The following is a 20319-nucleotide window of genomic DNA, read 5'->3' as shown; positions in this document are numbered from 1 at the left end:
TTACAGGATGTAGTCTGATGGGCCTGTCCACCAGCTTGGGGACAAAACAGTCAGCCATGCTGAACGCTGTTTTAGCCTTCAGCGCAGGCTCTTTTATTCTTCTGCCCCACAAAGAAAAAATATTGAAAAGTAGCAAAAATGATAGTCCTGGACAGGCACTGCAGGGTCCTCTACCCCCCACAGCTCCCGGGTCACAGCTCTTCCTTAGCCTCAAGCGACCACAGTCACACCTACCCTGGTGCAGTCTTCCACAGCTGCTCAGGAAAGTGTTTCTCTTTTCTAGCACACCCTGCTCCCCCTTCCCCCCTTACAAAGCCGGGTCCTTAATTATACCTTCCAGCTGGGAATCAGCGTCCATCATTAGCTGCTGTTTAGCTGGACCAGCTGGTTCCCAATGCCTGCCTGCCTGTTGTGCTTCTCCTTAGGCCAGGGCTTGCTGCTCCCTGGTTCTGCAGGCCCTTGAAGGGGCAGAGCTTCCTGCTACACTGTGGTGCTAAACCACAGTAACTTCTCTGAAGTCAAAGGAATCATAGAATCATAGAATATCAGGGTTGGAAGGGATCTCAGGAGGTCATCTAGTCCAACCCCCTACTCAAAGCAGGACCAATCCCCAATTAAATCATCCCAGCCAGGGCTTTGTCAAGCCTGACCTTAAAAACTTCTAAGGAAGGAGATTCTACCACCTCCCTAGGTAACGCATTCCAGTGTTTCACCACCCTCCTAGTGAAAAAGTTTTTCCTAATATCCAACCTAAACCTCCCCCACTGCAACTTGAGATCATTACTCCTTGTCCTGTCCTCTTCTACCACTGAGAATAGTCTAGAACCATCCTCTCTGGAACCACCTCTCAGGTAGTTGAAAGCAGCTATCAAATCCCCCCTCATTCTTCTCTTCTGCAGACTAAACAATCCCAGTTCCCTCAGCCTCTCCTCATAAGTCATGTGTTCCAGACCCCTAATCATTTTTGTTGCCCTTCGCTGGACTCTCTCCAATTTATCCACATCCTTCTTGTAGTGTGGGGCCCAAAACTGCACACAGTACTCCAGATGAGGCCTCACCAATGTCGAATAGAGGGGGACGATCACGTCCCTCGATCTGCTCGCTATGCCCCTACTTATACATCCCAAAATGCCATTGGCCTTCTTGGCAACAAGGGCACACTGCTGACTCATATCCAGCTTCTCGTCCACTGTCACCCCAGGTCCTTTTCCGCAGAACTGCTGCCTAGCCATTCGGTCCCTAGTCTGTAGCTGTGCATTGGGTTCTTCCGTCCTAAGTGCAGGACCCTGCACTTATCCTTATTGAACCTCATCAGATTTCTTTTGACCCAATCCTCCAATTTGTCTAGGTCCCTCTGTATCCTATCCCTGCCCTCCAGCGTATCTACCACTCCTCCCAGTTTAGTATCATCCGCAAATTTGCTGAGAGTGCAATCCACACCATCCTCCAGATCATTTATGAAGATATTGAACAAAACCGGCCCCAGGACCGACCCCGGGGCACTCCACTTGGCACCGGCTGCCAACTAGACATGGAGCCATTGATCACTACCTGTTGAGCCCGACAATCTAGCCAACTTTCTACCCACCTTATAGTGCATTCATCCAGCCCATACTTCTTTAACTTGCTGACAAGAATACTGTGGGAGACTGTGGCAAAAGCTTTGCTAAAATCAAGAAACAATACATCCACTGCTTTCCCTTCATCCACAGAACCAGTAATCTCATCATAGAAGGCGATTAGATTAGTCAGGCATGATCTTCCCTTGGTGAATCCATGCTGACTGTTCCTGATCACTTTCCTCTCATGGAAGTGCTTCAGGATTGATTCCTTGAGGACCTGCTCCATGATTTTTCCGGGGACTGAGGTGAGGCTGACTGGCCTGTAGTTCCCAGGATCCTCCTTCTTCCCTTTTTTAAAGATTGGCACTACATTAGCCTTTTTCCAGTCATCTGGGACTTCCCCCGTTCGCCACGAGTTTTCAAAGATAATGGCCAATGGCTCTGCAATCACAGCCACCAATTGCTTTAGCACTCTCGGATGCAACTCGTCCGGCCCCATGGACTTGTGCACGTCCAGCTTTTCTAAATAGTCCCTAACCACCTCTTTCTCCACAGAGGGCTGGCCATCTACTCCCCATGTTGTGATGCCCAGCGCAGCAGTCTGGGAGCTGTCCTTGTTAGTGAAGACAGAGGCAAAAAAAGCATTGAGCATTTTTCCACATCCTCCTCTCTAGGTTGCCTCCCTCATTCAGTAAGGGGCCCACACTTTCCTTGGCTTTCTTCTTGTTGCCAACATACCTGAAGAAACCCTTCCTGTTACTCTAGACCTCTCTTACTAGCTGCAGCACCAGGTGCGATTTGGCCCTCCTGATTTCATTCCTACATGCCTGAGCAATATTTTTATACTCTTCCCTGGTCATATGTCCAACCTTCCACTTCTTGTGAGCTTCTTTTTTATGTTTAAGATCCGCTAGGATTTCACCGTTAAGCCAGGCTGGTTGCCTGCCATATTTACTATTCTTTCGACACATCGGGATGGTTTGTCCCTGTAACCTCAACAGGGATTCCTTGAAATACAGCCAGCTCTCCTGGACTCCTTTCCCCTTCATGTTAGTCCCCCAGGGGATCCTACCCATCCGTTCCCTGAGGGAGTCGAAGTCTGCTTTCCTGAAGTCCAGGGTCCGTATCCTGCTGCTTACCTTTCTTCCCTGTGTCAGGATCCTGAACTCAACCAACTCATGGTCACTGCCTCCCAGATTCCCGTCCACTTTTGCTTCCCCCACTAATTCTTCACTGTTTGTGAGCAGCAGGTCAAGAAAAGCTCCCCCCCAGTTGGCTCGTCTAGCCTCGCACCAGGAAATTGTCCCCTACGCTTTCCAAAAACTTCCTGGATTGTCTATGCACCGCTGTATTGCTCTCCCAGCAGATATCAGGAAAATTAAAGTCACCCATGAGAACCAGGGCGTGCGATCTAGTAGCTTCTGCGAGTTGCCGGAAGAAAGCCTCATCCACCTCATCCCCCTGGTCCGGTGGTCTATAGCAGACTCCCACAACTACATCACTCTTGTTGCTCACACTTCTAAACTTAATCCAGAGACACTCAGGTTTTTCTGCAGTTTTGTACCTGAGCTCTGAGCAGTCATACTGCTCCCTGGACTCCTGTGGGATCTTGGCCAAGTCATTTAGGACTAGAACTGGGCAGAGAATAGGGAGAAAAATAATGAAAATTTCTCAACTTTCTCTACTTAGGGCATTATTTTCATCCTGATCTTAACTAGGCCTTGGCTGCAGCTTAGGTCTCTTAACCATCTAAGGCTTCATTTACACATGAAAAGTTGTGCTGTTTTAACAACATCCGTATAGTTAAAGGAGTACGACCCCCCTAGGATTCCTAGCATACAGTAGATTTGCTGTACTTTATGCTGGCTGCTGAATTCTGATGCCTCCTGAGTCCTACGGTCTATTCTAGCAGTTGAGGATCATTGTGGTATAGGAATACGCTGATCAGGCCTGCTTACCACTCACCATGCCTCTGACACAGGGGTGGGTGGTGTCAGCCCTGCCTGGTTAGAGGGTTCTCCTATCCAGGGTAATGTTCATGTCTCTAGGGATGCCAAGTTCATTTGTGTAACTAATTTCCATGAAGGCACTAGCAGGGAACTGTGCCTGAGTTCCCCAATAAGATCGTGTCTATCCCCTGCTCAATAGCATGAGTTAGGGAAAGCTGCTTGAATCCTCTTCTCCCTTGTGCATCCTTCTCGGTTGAGCACAAGTGAGCCCAGGAAAGACTTTGGTATTGCAAAACCTTAATCCATCAAGTTTTTGTTTTGCTGAGTTAGAGCTGATTCAAATCTGGCTTCCACTTTCTCTGAATGCCAAAGTTTGCAAGGAATTAAGTGGATAAACAGTTCCAGTTTCAGACATGCACCGTTTGTCAGGCTAGAAAACCAGCCTTGGAACCAGTTTGTCGGGTATGGAATGTGTATTTGATAAAAACTGAGTAGTTTACTCAGGCATCAGGTAAATAATAGCAAATATAGGAGTGAATATCATATAAGGGACTAGGGATAGGATATACAAGGGAGGATGGGCAAACATGGGCTTGCCGAGGTTTTTTGCAAGATGCTGTTGGCCAGATGTAGGTTTTTACAAACCACATGCAGTTTGGTGCAAGGTCCAGTTTATCCCAATGTTCGAGGGAAGGAGTTCCTGGATAACACCAAGTAGGAGTTGTCTGCTTCATCATCAGAAGATAGTGACTCATGAACAGTGTCTTGGCTGAAGTGGAGAAGCTCAGTTTTCATTGACTGTTCACACTAGTACAGCATATTCTTCTTGCCAAAGATAAGAGCAGGTGGCATGCAACTTCTTCACTCCTGGGTAGTTGAATGGAAATAGAGGGTGACATCCTAGGCTCTACAAGGGCACAAATGAGAGGTAGACCAGTACATTGTTGCTTCTTCAGTAATATGTATGTTCTGACATCTTGGTTAGTAGAGTTCTTGTAGTACATATATAGCCAAAGCCGTGGCCTAATATAGGAATTAAGACTTCAGGTTTGGGCTCTTACTCCGTTTTCATTCAGTCAGAATTCTGTGCTTCATTCAAGAATGCTCAAAACCTGACTAAGGTCTTTGGAATTTGACTCACAATGCACAAAAAAGGAGATACCGCCAGAGGAGAGAATATCTCCCAGGCATATTTGCAGGCTGTGCAAAAACTACTGTCAGGTCTCATCCCATTCTTCATGGGATGCGTTGGAATGAATGGGGGAACAGATGGCCATTTATGTAGCAATTTCAAAGTAGTCAAAACATTGTCTTCCTACAGTAAGATCATTTGCCAAGAAAAACGAAGGACAGGTTCAATAATGCATGTATGCCTACCAGTTCACCACTTATATCATAATCCATGAGCAATCCACAGCTGCACACACCAGCCAACACAGATTAACAAACAGATTAATGCTTTAGCACCATCGAGCAAGTATGTGGCAGGCAACATCTTCTGAAATGTGCCTAAAATATCTGGGGGTGGGGTATTGTATATTTCCTCAATTTTAGCCTGATTTATCTCATAGTCCAAGAGAAAGGTGCTAATCTAGTTATTTTTCCCTGATCCCTCTCTACCATCAGATTTGCACAGACCTCTCATTCTGGCATGATAGTTATTGCTGGGCAAACAAATAACTCGTGTAGAAATTTTGTATAGTGAACTCCAAAGATTTTGTATGCATTTTCTGGGATACCACAGGTCCTTTTCTTTTGCCCATCATTAGCTATGATCCTTTTGACATATAGATCCCTGGCACATCTCTATTTGCATATTTTCAGATCATTGAGCTAGGTGCCAAAATGTCTCACTTATGCCTGTCTGATGCTTTTCACCTTTGGGGCATATGCTTTTCTCTGCTGGGCAGGTATGCTGGTACATTGCAGAGCCCAAAATTTGGTCCAGAGAGAGGAAGAAGTGAAGGTGGCCAAAGTTGCTTAGAATTTCTCTAACGGGAGATCATTTTTATATATTTAAGAAGGAAAGCAATCTTTTTTGTTTTTTCATTTCAAAATTTAATTTATAATGACCTGAAAGTACATGATGTTGAGTTAATGGAACATTGAACTTGAAATTCAAGTTTCAGTCAAAACTAGGGGCACAAATCAGCCTTTTGTCTGAGGCAGGATGCAGAGGAGCCAGGCTGCAGACAGTTCTCCTCCTGGGGAGGACAGTCCAGAGCATTAGCTTCTCTACCTTTCGAAAGGGTGTAGTGTGCACAGTGCTGGCCATTGTGAAGTGGGGTGGGGCATGGCACCAGCCTTGGGCTGGCCCCTTTCAGACAGCTATAGCTAGAGCAAAGCCTGCACTTTCTAACTACCTTGTGCCTGGCCCATGCACTGCATTGGAAGGGAAAGGAAATCTCTTTGCATAGCTATTGAGGGGTTGGCCGCAACCTAGCTCTAATTTAAACCCTATGTGTCAGCTGTGTAATTTTTTTAAAGCTGACTGTTTCAAGGTCTCAGACATTGCTCTGTCACTGTTTTACCTTTACCCTATATAAACCAGTGTAGACATCACGTTCCTGTGAGTCTAGTCCAGTGTCCTGCCCTTCCTACCATATCTCTTGCATGAACAATGCAATGGCTGTGCTTTACAAAGGAGTAGTGCTTACTTTTTAAAAAGTTGTTCCTTTGACAGGAACATTTTCTTGGTGCAGGGGAGAGAAATTGTGGTGTTCAGAGACAGCAGTGTTTGCTATGTGTGTAATGGGAAAAGCATAAGACTAAGCACTGGGAACTGCAACAGCTGAAATATTGTACAAGAGATAGCCTCAACCTCCTAATGTATGTCTCAGAGTCCGAGGGTTTAGCATGTTCATTCTGCCTAAAGGATGGTCATTTTATTATACAGACTGAACCTTACATGAATGTATAAGCAGTGAGCAAAATTCATGTGTGATGTAACCCTATTGACTGCAGTGAAGATACACCTGGTATAAAATTGGCTTTGGTGGGAGTTATGTATGCTTATAGACTGCAGGATTGGACCTTAAGTGACCTGGCTGCTTTGCAGGCTTAGACTGTAGAATAATTTGATCTCAGATCTAACATACTGCAAAAACTTTGCAGTCCCCATGTTGGAGGCACTTGACAGACAAGATATTGCCTCTCAGTGGTTAGTTGCAGGTGGTTATCTTTAAACTGTAACATATGTTATATGGCTTAGAAAGTTTTCAAGTACAAATTCTCGGTAATATTAATCAGTCAAGCTGAGTCTACCTGCCATGTCTGGCTTATAAAACCAGAGAGCAATGCATCAAAATTAATGATGAAACAAGATGAGGCAAACATATTTTGTTTCTAGGACAGGAGAACGTATTCAAAGAGAAAGATCTTTAGCAAATAAAGGATAATATTTAATCTCTGGCAGTTCTAATTTTAAGAATATTAATTTTTGTAATTAACTAATTATTTTAATTTAATAATAATCCATTGTCAATATTAAAGGACAAAATATAATAGTTATTGATAGTGAGATCAAGGTACATAAAGCCTCAGTAACAGCAGCTTTATTCATCTTAGGAAAATGGGACAGAGGGGAATAGTACAGAATTGCAATACCGATTGGGTATAGGAAAATACTGCAATACTGATTTAGTATAAGAAAAGTTTTGCTGGTTTTTTTATTATAAAAAAGTCTCAGAATGCATTTGAATAATATGCTAAATTTTACAGTTTAAATATAACTCTGCCGTTGTCGTGAACTTAAGGCCTGATCCTGAAAGGAGCAATACACATAATTCTCAGTGGGTGTCCCAGGTGCTCAGCAGTTTGTCAGGATCAGCCATTCCGCCCCCACAAGAAATATTTGCATGACTACCCCAACTGAGGAGACAAAAATTTATTTAACTTCCATAGATATGTCTGGAAAACAATTCTGCCCTAACACTGTCAGTATTTATTTCTGGGAGATCTTCTTAGAAATCATTGCATTTAAATAATTCCATTCTCAGGATTGGCTTGCCTTGAACATCACTCACGTATGAAGTTATGGTGCTGCCTTTTATGTTTTCTATCACCTGTAAGGCACATATTGTAATAAGTTACTTGTTCAAATATAGGTGTATGGTATGATGGGTGCTGACGCAGCAATGTTTGATAATCCTCATTGTCTCAGACAGATGAGGAAAATATGACATATTAGCCAGGAGGAAGCTATTGATAAACTGGGAAGTTTAAAAAAATGAATTTGTAGATTATTAGAGCTACTCTGCAAACAACAACAACAGGGCAGCTATAGATTGAAAGTGAAGGACTGGCTCTTATCTCATACCAGCTGCTACATATTTGATAAAGACATATGGGCTACTAGAGGGGCCTGTGTTCTGGAAGAGTAGTCAGGCTGGGTTTTTTTTATTTGAGACATTTTTACTGGAATCATGTAAAAACTTGAAATAGGGGGTTTAAAATTCTCAAATAGACAAGTGACAGATTTTCAAAAAGGTAGGAGCACAAATGTGTATGTAAAAATACCTGTCGTGCCTTTTTATGCAACTACCACGCTTGCATGTGCATTCTGAGTGTTTTGGTCTGCTCCTGCTAATTGAGCAGCTGGGCACTGATGCCGGGCAAAGCTGCCATAGCCAGCTCTAGAAATGCCACTTGCTCCAGGCCCGTCAGTGTACATGCATACCTAACCTGAGGTGGCTCAAAGTTGCTTTGGGATGGGAGGGGAGCAAGAGGTGTAAAAGTGTGCAGCGCTCATATGATCCAGGATCGGGCCCATCATATATATTCAGTGTACTCACTAATGTGCTGATTTTTTTTTTTGGATGAACAAAATATTACAGTGACTTCTCAGTCATATGCTCCTTCAGCCTTTTATTTATTAAAAATAAATGATCAGATAGCATTATCTGCCTTTATTGACCTCTCTCTGCTATTCGAATACTGTCACATAAAGAGTTTCAGTGGTGCCAAAATTCCAAGTGGCTCTGTCTCACCGAAACTGAGAATACAGCAACACTTGAGTAAATCTGGGAGAGAGACATTGCCAAGTGCCAGCTGTCAATAAAGGACAAAGAATCATTTGTTGTTTCCACTAGATAGGTACCTCCATTACAACTGGCATCCCATTAGCAATCTTAACAGCCAAGTCAGGGTCTGTATGGGAATAGAGCCTCAACCATCCCCTCACATCTAATGGTGCTTGCTCCAGAGCAGAGCTGAGGAAGACTGAGGCAGATGGGGGGGTGGGAAATAATTCAATTAGTAGCACAACAAATAAATATTACAATGGACTATGCTCCCAGCCTGCTATGGGTGGGTCCATACCGATTTCTAGCACCAAATTCTGTTCTCAGTAACACCAGTGGAAATCAAGAGCAACTCTGTTGACTTCAGCATGAGTATTCCTGATTTATACCTCTACTGTCCCCTTGGAGCTGAGAGGAAATCCCTGCCTGGCCTTCTGCAGAGGATCCCTGGCAGTTGAACCTGTGCAGTTTTATTGAACAAAGGGAGTCAGAGTTTGGGGAGCTGTGCAAGGAGTGCACACATCTCACACAGGACCTTGGTATGTGGGGCTCCTGGCACACCTGTCCACAGTGGTTGATGGGGATAGGCTGAGACAAAGGATCTGCCATTGTACGGAACCTGAGCTCCTCCACTATGGTAACAGTCCATAAGAAGGATCCTTTTTCTCCTTGCTTGCTTCTGTCCAGACAGCTACTCAAGCTGGATAGTTGCAGAAGGATTTTAATCCATTTTAGACAATAACAATAATTTTAAAAGGATGCATCTACCTAAATTTACTTGAGGAATTGTCACTTGAAATAATAATTAAATGACCCTTATTAATATAGTTAACATTGCTTAAGAGCCAACACGCGTATATGGAGTGAACTGTAAATGCTCAAAGCCAAAAATGCAAATTCTGTATCCATTTCCTCTTCATTGTTAATGCCAAGTCCTCGCCCGCTGTACTGTGTGAACTCCTTCCATGCAACTTTTTGACTGCTCTCTTCTTCATTTCTTCTTCTTATGCTTTTAGAAAATAAAGAGCTCTTTTGAGGTTCTCTCTATGTTCCCATTCTTTTCACGTTCTCATTCGCCTTCTGACAGGAACATTGAACTGTAATATACCCTGGAAGGGGACCTAAGGGTATGTCTACACTACGAAATTAGGTCGAATTTATAGAAGTCGGTTTTTTTGAAATCGGTTTTATATATTCGAGTGTGTGTGTCCCCACAGAAAATGCTCTAAGTGCATTAAGTGCATTAACTCGGCGGAGCGCTTCCACAGTACCGAGGCAAGCGTCGACTTCCGGAGCGTTGCACTGTGGGTAGCTATCCGACAGTTCCCGCAGTCTCCGCTGCCCATTGGAATTCTGGGTTGATATCCCAATGCCTGATGGGGCTAAAACATTGTCGCGGGTGGTTCTGGGTACATATCGTCAGGCCCCCGTTCCCACCCTCCCTCCCCCCGTGAAAGCAAGGGCAGACAATCATTTCACGCCTTTTTTCCTGAGTTACCTGTGCAGACGCCATACCATGGCAAGCATGGAGCCCGCTCAGGTAACCGTCACCCTATGTCTCCTGGATGCTGGCAGACGCGGTACGGCATTGCTACACAGTAGCAGCAACCCCTTGCCTTGTGGCAGCAGACGGTACAGTACGACTGGTAGCCGTCATCGTCATGTCTGAGGTGCTCCTGGTCGCCTCTGTGAGGTCGATCAGGAGCGCCTGGACAGACATGGGCGCAGGGACTAAATTTGGAGTGACTTGAGCAGGTCATTCTCTTTAGTCCTGCAGTCAGTCCTATTGAACCATCTTATGGTGAGCGGGCAGGCGATACGGACTGCTAGCAGTCGTACTGTACCATCTTCTGCCGAGCAGCCATGAGATGTGGATGGCATGCAGTCCTTCTGCACCGTCTGCTGCCAGCCAAAGATGTAAAAGATAGATGGAGTGGATCAAAACAAGAAATAGACCAGATTTGTTTTGTACTCATTTTCCTCCTCCCCTGTCTAGATCACACTGCAGTCAGTCACAGAGAAGGCGCAGCGAGGTTAATCTAGCCATGTATCAATCAGAGGCCAGGCTAACCTCCTTGTTCCAATAACAACGATAACTTTGGTGCACCATTTCTTATTGGAACCCTCCGTGCAGTCCTGCCTGAAATACTCCTTGATGTACAGGCACACCCTTTGTTGATTTTAGCTCCCTGAAGCCAACCCTGTAAGCCGTGTCGTCAGTCGCCCCTCCCTCCGTCAGAGCAACGGCAGACAATCGTTCCGCGCCTTTTTTCTGTGCGGACGCCATACCAAGGCAAGCATGGAGGCCGCTGAGCTCATTTTGGCAATTAGGAGCACATCAACCACCACACGCATTATCCAGCAGTATATGCAGCACCAGAACATGGCAACGCGATACCGGGCGAGGAGGCGACGTCAGCGCGGTCCCGTGAGTGATCAGGACATGGACACAGATTTCTCTGAAAGCATGGGCCCTGCCAATGCATGCATCATGGTGCTAATGGGGCAGGTTCATGCTGTGGAACGCCGATTCTGGGCTCAGGAAACAAGCACAGACTGGTGGGACCGCATAGTGTTGCAGGTCTGGGACGATTCCCAGTGGCTGCGAAACTTTCGCATGCGTAAGGGCACTTTCATGGAACTTTGTGACTTGCTTTCCCCTGCCCTGAAGCGCATGAATACCAGGATGAGAGCAGCCCTCACAGTTGAGAAGCGAGTGGCGATAGCCCTGTGGAAGCTTGCAACGCCAGACAGCTACCGGTCAGTTGGGAATCAATTTGGAGTGGGCAAATCTACTGTGGGGGCTGCTGTTATGCAAGTAGCTCACGCAATCAAAGATCCGCTGATATCAAGGGTAGTGACCCTGGGAAATGTGCAGGTCATAGTGGATGGCTTTGCTGCAATGGGATTCCCTAACTGTGGTGGGGCTATAGACGGAACCCATATCCCTATCTTGGCACCGGAGCACCAAGTCGCCGAGTACATAAACCGCAAGGGGTACTTTTCGATAGTGCTGCAAGCTCTGGTGGATCACAAGGGACGTTTCACCAACATCAACGTGGGATGGCCGGGAAAGGTGCATGATGCTCGCATCTTCAGGAACTCTGGTCTGTTTCAAAAGCTGCAGGAAGGGACTTTATTCCCAGACCAGAAAATAACTGTTGGGGATGTTGAAATGCCTATATGTATCCTTGGGGACCCAGACTACCCCTTAATGCCATGGCTCATGAAGCCGTACACAGGCAGCCTGGACAGTAGTCAGGAGCTGTTCAACTACAGGCTGAGCAAGTGCAGAATGGTGGTAGAATGTGCATTTGGATGTTTAAAGGCGCGCTGGCGCAGTTTACTGACTCGCTTAGACCTCAGCGAAACCAATATTCCCACTGTTATTACTGCTTGCTGTGTGCTCCACAATATCTGTGAGAGTAAGGGGGAGACGTTTATGGCGGGGTGGGAGGCTGAGGCAAATCGCCTAGCTGCTGGTTACGCGCAGCCAGACACCAGGGCGGTTAGAAGAGCACAGGAGGGCGCGGTACGCATCAGAGAAGCTTTGAAAACCAGTTTCATGACTGGCCAGGCTACGCTGTGAAAGTTCTGTTTGTTTCTCCTTGATGAAACCCCCCGCCCCTTGGTTCACTCTACTTCCCTGTAAGCTAACCACCCTCCCCTCCTCCCTTTAATCACCGCCTGCAGAGGCAATAAAGTCATTGCTGCTTCACAGTCATGCATTCGTTATTCATTCATCACACAAATAGGGAGATGACTACCAAGGTATCCCAGGAGGGGTGGTGGAGGAGGGAAGGAAAATGCCACACAGCACTTTAAGCACAGCACTTTAAAAGTTTACAACTTTAAAATTTATTGAATGACAGCCTTCTTTTTTTTGGGCAATCCTCTGTGGTGGAGTGGCTGGTTGGCTGGAGGCCCCCCCACCGCGTTCTTGGGCGTCTGGGTGTGGAGGCTATGGAACTTGGGGAGGAGGGCGGTTGGTTACAGAGGGGCAGCAGTGGCAGTCTGTGCTCCAGCTGCCTTTGCTGCAGCTCAACCATACACTGGAGCATTCTGGTTTGGTCCTGCAGCAGCCTCAGCATTGAATCCTGCCTCCTCTCATCACGCTGCCGCCACATTTGAGCTTCAGCCCTGTCTTCAGCCCGCCACTTACTCTCTTCAGCCCACCACTTACTCTCTTCAGCCCTCCACCTCTCCTCCCGGTCATTTTGTGCTTTCCTGCACTCTGACATTATTTGCCTCCACTCATTCGTCTGTGCTCTGTCAGTGTGGGAGGACAGCATGAGCTCGGAGAACATTTCATCGCGAGTGCGTTTTTTTTTCTTTCTAAGCTTCACTAGCCTCTGGGAAGGAGAAGATCCTGTGATCATTGAAACACATGCAGCCGGTGGAGAAAAAAAAAGGGACAGCAGTATTTAAAAAGACACATTTTATAAAACAGTCGCTACACTCTTTCAGGGTAAACCTTGCTGTTAACATTACATACATAGCACATGTGCTTTCGTTACAAGGTCGCATTTTGCCTCCTCCCACCGCGTGACTACCCCCTCAACCTTCCCCCCTCCCTGTGGCTAACAGCGGCGAACATTTCTGTTCAGCCACAGGCAAACAGCACAGCAGGAATGGGCTCCTCTGAGTGTCCCTGAAGAAAAGCACCCTATTTCAACCAGGTGACCATGAATTATATCTCACTCTCCTGAGGATAACACAGAGAGATAAAGAACGGATTTTGGTTGAATGCCAGCAAACATACACTGCAATGCTTTGTTCTACAGTGATTCCCGAGTACGTGTTACTGGCCTGGAGTGGTAAAGTGTCCTACCATGAAGGACGAAATAAGGCTGCCCTCCCCAGAAACCTTTTGCAAAGGCTTTAGGACTACATCTAGGAGAACCGCAAATGCCAGGGCAAAGTAATCCTTTCACATGCTTGCTTTTAAACCATGTATAGCATTTTAAAAGGTACACTCACCAGAGGTCCCTTCTCCGCCTGCTGGGTCCAGGAGGCAGCCTTGGGTGGGTTCGGGGGGTACTGGCTCCAGGTCTAGGGTGAGAAACAGTTCCTGGCTGTCGGGAAAACCGGTTTCTCCGCTTGCTTGCTGTGAGCTATCTACAACCTCCTCCTCATCATCATCTTCTTCGTCCCCAAAACCTGCTTCCGTATTGCCTCCATCTCCATTGAAGGAGTCAAACAACACGGCTGGGGTAGTGGTGGCTGAACCCCCTAAATGGCATGCAGCTCATCATAGAAGCGGCATGTTTGGGGCTCTGACCCAGAGCGGCTGTTCGCCTCTCTGGTTTTCTGGTAGGCTTGCCTCAGCTCCTTCAGTTTCACGCGGCACTGCTTCGGGTCCCTGTTATGGCCTCTGTCCTTCATGCCCTGGGAGATTTTCACAAAGGTTTTGGCATTTCGAAAACTGGAACGGAGTTCTGATAGCACGGATTCCTCTCCCCAAACAGCGATCAGATCCCGTACCTCCCGTTCGGTCCATGCTGGAGCTCTTTTGCGATTCTGGGACTCCATCATGGTCACCTGTGCTGATGAGCTCTGCATGGTCACCTGCAGCTTGCCACGCTGGCCAAACAGGAAATGAGATTCAAAAGTTTGCGGTTCTTTTCCTGTCTACCTGGCCAGTGCATCTGAGTTGAGAGTGCTGTCCAGAGCGGTCAGAATGGAGCACTCTGGGATAGCTCCCGGAGGCCAATACCATCGAATTGTGTCCACAGTACCCCAAATTCGAGCTGGGAACGTCGATTTAAGCGCTAATCCACTTGTCAGGGGTGGAGTAAGGAAATTGATTTTAAGAGCCCTTTAAGTCGAAATAAAGGGCTTCACTGTGTGGACGGGTGCAGGTTTAAATCGATTTAACGTTGCTAAATTCGACCTAAAGTCCTAGTGTAGACCAGGGCTAACTGTTTAGCGACTCAGCTGGAGAGCTGGGACCAGAGAGGGCAAAGACATTGTCTTTAGGGAGGGAGCCCTGGGGACACAGCCCCTCACCAGAGCTGGGACTGTTTAAAGACTGCAGACTGAGACTTTGCCATTGAATTGCTTATCCCAGAAGGGGTTTTGTTTTGTTGAAAGCCCACAGCCTGTGATTGTGGCTCGGCTGGATGGCTGAGTCCCTGAAACTCACCTGAGAAACCACTAATAGATCACCAAAACTGAGAGAAGTCAGAAACACACCTGTCCAGAAGGGGGTGCTCGCGGGAGGTGAAGGTACCCCATTACAATTACCTTTCCCTGGCTGAAACTTACCTTTTTGGTTCAGATGTAAAACTGAAGCCCCTCAATTACATCAACTTAAATGTCACTGAGTTGGTGTGCATGAGTATAACTCAAGCCTGGTATACAGACAAAGTTGTATAAGTTTCCTGACAACCTTGTCTACGCACTACTATTTACTTTTCTCTAAATTTGGGCCCTTGTGTTATATTACATGCCCAATAGCCACAAAAGATTGGCCAAGACTTAAAAAAGTGTTATTTTTGGCATGTCTTTGATCTAATATTTTACTCTTCTGCCCATAAGTATCAGGGAATGGTATAGAGAACTTAAGCTGCAATTCCATAATTCAATAACAAGGAATGAAAACTTACCATCTTTATTATTAAGTAGCAATAATTACCATTTATGCAATAATTAGAGTATATTAGGTATACAGAGAGGTTTTTTATATATATATATACACACACACACACACTCAAAACAACACATTGGGCCAAATCCTGAAGTGGTGTAAGAATCTATATAGACTAGATTGTGTTTACTCAGTCCTCACTCAGACAAAACCCCCTGTGATCTTAACCTCAGAGATGCTGAGGCCCAGATTTTTAAAGATATTTAGGCATTGCTTAGTTCACCATAGCAAGGTGAATGCATTTTAAAAAGCAACCGAGGCACTAAGACCTAAAACCTAGGTCAATCTAGCTACGTTGCTCAGACCCGAGAGATTTAATAAGCCTACCTGAGCTCCAGTTTAGACTGCAGTTAATCTGTCAACGTAGCTACCAGTTCTCAGAGATGGATTTACTACAGTGACAGAAGAATCCCTTCCGTTGCTATAGTGTCTATACACAGTGCTGCAGCAGCATTTCCAGTGTAAACATGTCCTTAGGAGCAATGGGAAACTTTGCTTATAAAATGTATGACTCATTATGGCCCTAAATTATGATTTCAGAATTAGGCCCATTGGGAATATTTCATATGTACAAAATATAATAAAACTAGAATTGCAAAAAAAACTGTAAAAAGGTTTTCTTAATCAAATCTATTCCTGAAATTCATTTGCTTGTTTATATGGGATTCAGTTAACTTTAATGGTAGCAGATTTTTCTGATTTACCATATAAAATACCATAAACCTGTGAGCAACTACTCCATTTCAATTAATAGCCGGTTGCATCTATGTACAGGGCTGGCTCCAGCGTAATAACTTGCCGCCGAACGGGGAGGCAGAGTGATGGTGTGGCCACCGAATTGCCGCCAGCGACCAAAGAAGAGTCGCATCCCCGCCGCCAAATAGCCACCGAGCGTGAAACGTGCTGTGACTGAGCGACTGCGGATTGCTGCCCCAGAGCTCCACGTCCTGCCGCCCCTTTACATTTGCCGCCCCAGGCACCTGCTGGGTTTGCTGGTGCCTGGAGCTGGCCCTGCCTATTTGTTACTCGTAGCTGTTTTCTTACATATAAATATACTCATAATGAAATACAAAGGACAATAATATGCCAATGGAGCTTGTAAGCCAGACTTTAACAAGCTGTGTACGTCAGATGTGATAACAGAGTGACAGTAAGCAGTGGTGTAATCAGTGTAATGGCTAGCCACAGCCTTAAAACCAAAATACAGCTAATTCAGAATTCATTCATGACTTCTTAGAACAAAACCTCTTATGCTAAGAAGATGCTGTGTGGGAATATTTGGATGTTTATTTGTCACCGTTGTCATTTTGTCTTCCAAAACTGTCACGTGTACCAAATCACTTTGATCATCAGTGGTGTTTGATAAAACACGTTTCCAACTAAGGCTGCTGAAGATAGAACAAGAAATTATTTTCAGTCGTTGTCATCATAAGTCCCAAAGGTCATGGCCTCCCTGCAAAGCGAGCACCATCCAGACTGATCTCTGGCAAGGTGCTCAAAGTGATCTGGTTTTATTTTCTGCATATACCATCGCTGGTGATCTTGTTGTACCACTGAAGTTTTTGGTGCCCATGGGATCACTGGCCAGGTAGCAGCATTCCTTGGTACTCAGGCTTCAGAATTTGTGGGTCTTCCAGTCTAATAATAGGTCCCCCAAAGCTGCCAAAACCAAGCTAGTGCTGATGGAGGCGATTGCTGGGTTCAGCTTCCAATATCTTCATTGCTGATCTTGATATGAAGCAGCTGACAAAGTCCACTCCAGGGGTTCGTTGATGTCGTGAGAATATTTAGGCTGAAGCTGACCCCTTGCAACAACCTGGTTGATTGTCCTTGTAGCTCATTTGTTTCTCAGCCAATGAGGTGAAAATGACCAATGAAATCTTGGTAAAAGAGCTATTCCAGTAACCTGTACACTGGTGGCACAAACAGATACATAAACAATAAGCACAGGCTACCTGCACCTCTTCTCCCACTCTCTTTCTCTCAGCCCTGGCTGCTGCTTATGTTTCTCAAGTGAACGAGACAATATTTATCTAAGGTCTTTCCTATTTAATATGTATCAAGGCCTTTTAAACACCCTGACCATGCAAACATTCACATGCAAAACTTGGCACATATGAGTGTACTCCTATTGAATTCCATGTGACTGCTCATGCAGGTAAAGCACATATGTAAGTGTTTTCAGTATTGGAGGCTAAGAGAATAAAAAATGTGCTCGCAGAACAAGCAAATATGGCAACTGTTATGTGTGCAGCAATGGGGCTATTTTTAAGGCACAGAAAAAAGATTTTAAAAATAGCCTAGCCATGATCTGATTGTTTTTGTTGTTTTCCTTTCCCCTGGCCCTACCTTTTTATCTTCTTCATGCATGGTATTATGTCTAAACTTTGGAGCAGGGACTGTATATTGTATTTGATCTGTAAAGTGCCTGGCACACTTTGGGTGCAACCTAAACAATAATCCTTAGGCTTTTAAAATGCACCATGGGAGTATTCCTTTCTGCAGCGACCAGAGATGAGCAAAAGGGGGTTTGGCTTAAAGTCTCATCTAACTGAGAAAACCCCACCCGTGCAGCACCCTCCTTCCCTGAGTGATGTTGTGCATGTGAACACTGCTTATGAACCTACATTATGAGTGCAACCCAACTCCAGGACCCTTCCGCCCAAAGACAGGAGTGCTAATCCACAGCGACACCCACCATATAGTGTATTAACGCACCTTTTGGCATTCCTTACTATTCGGGCTTGTAGGGAAGAGTGGGAAGCAGGGTGTTCCTTTATCTTGTAAGGCGAAGGAAGGCACCCACACTAATTTCTAGGCAGATATGGTAGCCATGGAGCAGCTTGCCCTATCAGTTAGGAAAAAATCTTGCTGTGCAACCTCACCTTCTCTATTTGCCTGTATCAGAAAAATTCCAGTTATACAGTCATTCAGGTTAAGTTATTCTTCCCTCGGGGCATATCATAATAATTAATAATATGCTGATAAGGGAGGTTGCTGTGGGTGGTGATGGACTTGGGCTTGTACAGACTTGCACACTAGGCCAATTCTGCCATCAGGCATTCCAGGATAAATCAGAAGTAGTTCCACTGAAGTCAACAGAGCTGCTCCAGGTTGCTGTTGGTATAACAGAGGGAGGAATCTGGCCCAGGGTCTGTAGTCATAACTCGGTCAATTCATAATCTTAGCTTCACCGATACCCACTGTATTACAAATCTTACCCCTCAACAGATCTGTTTTTCCTGCAAGCTGTATTATGCTGTTAATCGGTGGAGTATTTTGGGTAATTGCCTCCCCCCCCCCCCCCTTTTTAGCTCAATTTGTTTAAAACATCAACAAAAAAGCCTTCAGAGTTACTAAACAAAATAGATGTTCAGTGCCAGCATTTACAGTGTTTTCTCTCTCCATTGGGAGTAGTTATGAATGAGTTTAATCAAGTTAGGTATCAAATTGTTGCAGAACATGGATTAGCATGTTTAGTAAAGCAGTCATTTAAATGTAGAATTGCTGGTGTGGTAACCTCTGTGCATCCTAGCAAACAAAGAATTTGTAGGCAAGTGACTTACCTACTGTAGATCTCTATTTGTCACATGGTGCTTGGCATATTTTTAAGCAGGCAATTAATATTCACCAAAGATTTTTTAAAAAGAACTTTCTGTTCTATTAATACTTTAGAAAGCAAAGCATTGATTAGCTAAAATGTGCAAGGAAATTAGTTTTTTGGTTTTTTATGTTCTATTTAACAGCACAAGAAATGCCATCATTCAAACAGAGGCAAAACCTAATTTCTCATTTTCTAAAAGGTTTGCATTGATTCTTTCATTCTTTATGGGTGATCTGTAATTCCATTGTTGTTAGATTTCTCCTCACATCTGCAATGTGCTGTAAAAATGTACCATATTTCCTTTCTATCAGCCAACAATCTAGATAAATGCCAAATTCAGAGATGAAAGGAGAAGAGAAATAGTCTAACAGCTTTGTTATCACGCAGTGCAAAGTTTGCTTACCATTTAAAATGCTATGCAGCACAGATGTGATTACTTCAGAAATCAGGAACGTAAACTTTCTATTTCCTGTTGTACAAATGAAATAAAGAGACAGAATCATGGTGGTATGAAAAATAATTTTCACTGATTACACAATTGTTTTTGCATTCAATTAACAAAATAAAATGAGGTGGAAAAGAGTGTAAATTCACACTTGAAACACATTTCGGAGCAGAAAGTTTTGAAATAGAGCCTTAATTTTTGCATGCACATATTTGCACATCTAATAACTTATGTCTGCAAATTTTGTACGCTATAATTTGTGCATATGGCTGACAGAATTTACATCCAGAAGTCTCATTTGCATGGGCAAACGGTGCACAAATGCTTCTTCCCATCTGCATTCTATGATTTTTGTGCATGAATAAATCATGCATAAAAAAGGCACACACTGGTGCTTTGTGTGCACAAAGCTGCATGCATGGAAATGAGATCAGGAAAAGGCCCTTGGCAACACTGCCCTCACATTAAAACAAACTTGTGTGACGAATGTGGTGTTACAGAATTACATGTATAAAAGGATGTGATCATTACAATGCAGACTGAGAGGAGGAATTTGGGGTAGTGTGTACAACGTTAGTACCTTTCATACTAACTAGAGATTCAGTAAGGAATACAGTTCCGATATGTTGAGCCACCCTGAGATCAGGGCCCCTGCTCTGCTGCTGGCTCTCAGTCTAGCAGGGTGTGGGGAATACACTTAGAAGCAGCATCACCTGTCACTCTTTAGTAATCCCCTCTGGCTGTTGCAGGGAAGGCATTTGCAGCCTCCATAGGGAGCATCATCCAGCCCTCCTCTGGTGGGAGACAGGTTCATTGTGAGTTGGGGCCTCAAAGGGAAAGAGGGAATGACAGAGATTGTTAGGGCTCAGAGGACAATCTCCATCTTCCACTCACAAGAAAGCTCTTATATTGGTTTAAACCCGGTTTATATCGATTTAACTTGCATCAAGCCCAAAGGGATTGGGGCAGGGGAGAAAAGAGGAAATGCACAGAGCTAAAACACAAGCTGGTCCAATATCTTGTGTTTTAGCTCTGTGCACTTCCCCCTTTCTCCCCTGCCCCAATCCCTTTGGGCTTGGTGCAAGTTAA

This window comes from Lepidochelys kempii, chromosome 5, assembly GCF_965140265.1.
Source record: "Lepidochelys kempii isolate rLepKem1 chromosome 5, rLepKem1.hap2, whole genome shotgun sequence".
NCBI classification, from domain to species: Eukaryota; Metazoa; Chordata; order Testudines; family Cheloniidae; genus Lepidochelys; species Lepidochelys kempii.
Note: the sequence above shows the minus strand (reverse complement) of the source record.